The 5283-nt window shown below is 41.4% G+C and overlaps 1 pseudogene; it reads right to left on the reverse strand.

Annotated features, from left to right (window-relative positions):
- Positions 1 to 944: 944 nt before the first annotated feature.
- Positions 945 to 2870, reverse strand: LOC119815361 (annotated as a pseudogene).
- Between the last annotated feature and the right edge of the window lie 2413 nt (positions 2871 to 5283).

Here is a 5283-nt window from a genome sequence, read left to right on the forward strand (position 1 = left end):
TTTGAGAACATAGCAACTATCATGCCTCAAGACTGTCTTTAGGAAAGGAGAGCAAAGAACACATCTGCTGTCTCCTCACTCAGTGTCATCGTTCCAAGTCCTACCCAGAGAGTGTTACTATCCCTACACTGAGCTGTGAGGAAACACTGGAGCACCTAAGGCAGCACGGCTTTATTTGGCAGATGATGTGACTGAGCCTACATGGTCTATTCCTGGATCCATTGATGGGAAGTTACACACGTCACTGTTGAGCTGTGCCAGCAAGTCAAACGTGAGCAAAAACTGACCTTGTGTGAAGAGTAAATCCAGATGGGAAGTTAGATTACCCAGACAAAATCACTTGCTTCATTCTTGGTGTTTCTATAGGTTTTGTACCTGCCAGTTGTATTTCCTAACCCATTATACCAAAGTTATTTATGTGTGTATCTGACTCTTGTGAAAAGATTTTGAAATCTTTAGGTAATGTAACCTTTCTTCTATTTCTTGGGAACAATTGATCTAGTTTAGTCAACACTGGCTAAATATTTTGATTCTCTTTTCTCTGAAAAAAAATCTTGATTTGGATGGGAAATTATAGGATCATGGTCAATACAGAAAGTATGTTAGTACCTTATTTAATATCTGGGGCATGATATGTAATTAATAAGAGGTTTACTGGTTTTTATAAAACAAAATCATAAAAGTTAAAAAGGAATGAGATATTGGCAATATTTTCTAAATTAGAAAATAATTACTTTAATAGTTCCACAGAAAGAAAATATCAACTGTACAGTTTAAATGCTTCTAATACACGGATTTCAATCTTTGGTTACTAAGAGAATTGCAAGAAGGAGATAATATTAGTTGATAAATAAGCAATAAATACAACTTAACTGGTGGTCATTTGTGTCAGAGGCTGAGCCCTTTGCATGTGAAATGCCATTTCTAACATGTACCACTGGTGCCTACGCACAACATGGCTTGTTCTTTTCTAACAAAGTAGTGATCTTCTTGGGGATAGAAATATGTCCAATCTCAAATCCCCACAGCAGCCTATCCTCTTCTGCAGCAAGGGTGGCCATGAGACACAAAAATAGCCTTTGGGGTTTCTCTGGTTCTGTCAGCTGCCCATCGGGGCAAGCATGGTAGTAAAGGCATTTGCTTCCAAAGCGACAGGTCCCCTTGCCTTATTTAAGTTATTTGCATGCCTTTATCCCCATTCTCTGTTTGAAAGCTTCAATCAATTCATTTTTTCATTCTGATCTTCTACCCAGTACACACTTGGAAATTACAAACTCTAATATCACACGACATTCCGGACAAGACTTTATGACTGGGTTTTCAAACTGCTTGGCGCATCTCCATTGGCAAATGGAGGACAGACAGTAGGTGTGGCTGCAGCTGGTGAGAATGCCAAGCCTCCCCCAGAAGCAGATGTCTTCTTCAAGATCACCTCCGCACAGATGACGCACACTGTGTCCTGGCTTACCTAGAAGACAAAAGCCTTTTCCATCTTGTGTTCAAATGTCGACATACACATCTCATGAGCGTTCCTTTGTTCTGGGTCAAAGGGATGCAGAACTTGTAGCCTGTAGAGCTCACACATGCAGGTAAACCCAGGCATCTCCAAACAGGCATTCCCCACCCGCAGCATAGGGGCACAACTGCTGCTCACTGCTATAGGAGCTGCTGGCCTCCAAGCCATCCAAGCCACTTCTGATGGCATCTAGGTAGGAATGGGACTTCGTCTCTGGACTGTTCTGAGGGTCACCGCAGCCACCTGGATTATTCCCTGTGCTCGGGAGAGCCAGGCCAGTGAGATTGCGTTCTCTGAGCACCAGAGTCTTCTTCTCCCGCTTCCCCGGTTCATGCAAATGTGTTCTCAAAACAGAGGTGCATTGTCAGGAGAAGGGTGAGGATGGGGCAATTTCTCTGGCTGGCAGAGCCAGAGAAACGTCGGAAGCAGCTGAGTTCTGAAGGCACGGTGAAGTTTTTTAACTTGGTGCAGCTTGGGGATTTTAGCGAGAACCTAGAAACCACGCAGGTCCCCAGCACAGATGACGTCTACGTGACAGAGCTTGGAGACCTCTTCATGCACCTTTCTGGAGTAGAACCATCAGAACCCTAGACTCGGTGCTGACACCTTCATTTGGAAGCCTGTCACTGACCCAAAGTGGCTGGCGTGGTACGTGGATGTGAGTGTGGTCGCGAATCCCCTTGGTCTCTTCATGCTCCACTTTCATAGCCCTGGTGAAGGGAAGGACATAAGACAACCAGTCCACGGAATCACCACGTTTAGAGTTGAGCTCTTAGTTGCTCCTCCAGCCCCTGTCCCGGAAACCAGCTATGTGGTCCAGCTGGTTTAACTGATTGCTTTGAAATAAAACCCAACTGCCGTCTCTCTTTTGTGACTTTCTTCCTTAAGCAACAGGAAACTCGGAGCCGCTCATAAAGCAGCAGATCTGTTTTTCTTACCAAGGCGTCACCAGCCCTGTGGAGGGCGCCTCTGCAGCGACTATCTCTAATGCAGTGTGTTGTGAGCCTGGGATGTATGCAGCTCTGTAGAGCACAAGGTCAACATGGTCGTGTGGGCGCTGCACCATAGCATAGACCTCTATTGTCTGAGGATGGTCAGGCTTGATTTAATTCCCTTCAGAGTTCCAGGTCAGTGGGGATATGCAGCTGACAGTTAAAGGGTGGGTCCTGTAGTCCAAGGAGCCCTGTCTGTTAGGGTCTCCAGGGGAACCCCATCACCATCCTAACCTTGGAATGAGAGCATAAGACCCTGAGGTGCCACACTCAAACCGTACATTTTTGCCTATAAAGTAGGGCTCTACTCTATTATGCTTTTGTGCTGCTGACCCAATAGTCACTTGTATCTGAGGAGACATGAGGCCAAGACAGCCTGCAAATGTAGTGTCTAGAATCTTGTAATTCAGAGCAAGTTTGTTCTAAACCTGAATTCATTTTTGTAAAATACTCTGTAGATATCAAATATTTTATAAATGTACTCCTTTTAGTGTATGTGTGTGGGGGGGAGGTATGACCTATATGCTTTTTGTTTGGCTGTTCATATAAATGCAGAGAAGGCTCACACAGCACACACCCTTGAAAGAAGAAACCAAACAAGTAGGGTCTCCGTGTTGTGAGCTCAGTATTTTAAAGTATTTTAAAGGCGTCATTAAACCTAAATTTAATTTATTTTATTAAAATAACATAATTGAGGAACCATCAGATAACCGTATCTTGTCAGGCGCAATAAAACCAAAACTACCCCCCCCCCCCCAAAAAAAAAAGAATAGCCTTTGGATCACAGTAGAAGTTGACTAAAAGAATTTCTGAAAAAGAGGTGCCTTCTAGATGCAAGGGGATCCTGCTTACATCTTCTTTATCCTTCTTCAATGGGATGTCGGTGCTACACTTGTAAGAGCAAAATCTCATAACCACAGCTATGAAAATCACACTTGTAGGCGCTGTAGGCATTGGCTGCCAAATACCAGACCATGAGAGATAAATTCCTAACTCTCTAAATCACTGTTAATTTCTGTTGATGGCCTGATTTGTGCCTTCACAACTTCCACGGAATATTAGGTTCAATCTTATGTCTTTTTGCTGGTGCAAAGAGAAGTTTCATTCATCAATTCACGCTGGAGAATTCATTTGAGGATATTTATTGGTCAGCTACCTAGGTACCAAGGACTAGCCCATGCTGACATACTAGAAAAACAATACCTTTGGTTTTCCAGTGCACTTCCAAAATGTTACCGCTCGCTCACAAATTCCTAGAGCCATGCAATTGTAGTTAATCAAACTAAACTAAAAGGATAATCATGTAAACATGAGTCAGACGTAATAGGATGAAAATTCTCTAGATACATTAGTTGAGACTAAATGCATAATTTCCCTCTAATTCAATATAGGAGCAATTTGAAATCAGTATCCTGTGCAGGGAATGTTACAAAAAAAAAAAATGGGGGAAAATGTAAGTGCAACTCCTCTAACAGACTGTAGGTTATATTTTAATTAAAACTTTAATTTTTTTTTAAAAAAGATTAACAGTTTTTGTGACCCAGCAATCCTACCACTGGGCGTATATCCAAAGGAAATAAAATAAATTGAAAATGACCTAAGAATTCATTGACTGATGAGACGATATGGGGAAAATGGTACCTGTGTACAATGGGATGCTATTCAGTGATGGAAAGAGATAGAATCGTGTCAGTTACAACAATGGCAAGCCCAGAGAGACAGTTCCTTTGTTTTCCTCTACAGTTACTCTTTAGCATGTAGACCAGGGGCTTTGGACAGTACCGTCAATCTGAGTTCACATCCAAGTGACTTTTCTGTCTTGCCAAGAACAGCAAGACTTGGCAAGAAGTGAGGATAAGAAGACATTGTTTTCTGGCAGCAGCAAGTGTGTCTTCTAAGAACTGTGGTCAGAGGCCTTTATACTGAAAAGAAGCTTCTGATTGAAGTCTGAAAAACAAAAGTCAAAACCAGTTACTTTTCTTGATTTTCACAGTTCTTTTTAGTTGGAGGAATTTTTCCTGTTTTCTTTGTTTTTTAAAAAAAATGATAACGCTTTCATGGGAAAATAAAGTACATTTTCCAAACATCTAAATAGGTGAACCTGGTGGTTCAAGTAGTCAGATAATGATTTTGAGAGTTAAAGACCATGATACTTGCCTTGAACATTTGATAAAAAACACAGATTTGATTTGCAAGATTTTATGAGGATTTCCCGATAAGGTATGTTATTTTGTCTTCAGATTGTGAATGGCTGAAACACTAATTTGTCAGTGAGAACACTGAAGACTTTTTGGCAACTAATATTAAAAGTAATTAAAATGATAGATTCACACCATGACTTTACTTATGATTCAGACACAACAGCTTGTTCCTTCCAGGAGCTGGCACACTGTAATGTCCATGGATACACAAAATAGGTGTTGAAATGCCTCCTGTCCCCAGAAGAATGCTGTGGGATAATGTTCTTGTAGACTGTAAAGATTTGTCACCTGTATTGGTTTAATAAAATGCTGATTGGCCATTAGCCAGGCAGGAAATATAGGCAGGGCCACCAGAGTAGGAGAATTCTGGGAAGAGGAAAGGCAGAAACATTGCTACAAGCCAGAAGCAGAGGAAGCAAGATGGGAATGCTTTACTGAGAAAAAAATATGAAGCCAAGTGACTAAACATAGATAAGAATTATGGTTTAATTTAAGTTGTAAGAGCTAGTTAGATATAAGCCCGAGCTAATGGGCCAAACAGTTTATAATTAGTATAAGCCTCTATTTATTTGGG

Source organism: Arvicola amphibius, chromosome 5 (assembly GCF_903992535.2).
Source record: "Arvicola amphibius chromosome 5, mArvAmp1.2, whole genome shotgun sequence".
Taxonomy (NCBI): Eukaryota; Metazoa; Chordata; class Mammalia; order Rodentia; family Cricetidae; genus Arvicola; species Arvicola amphibius.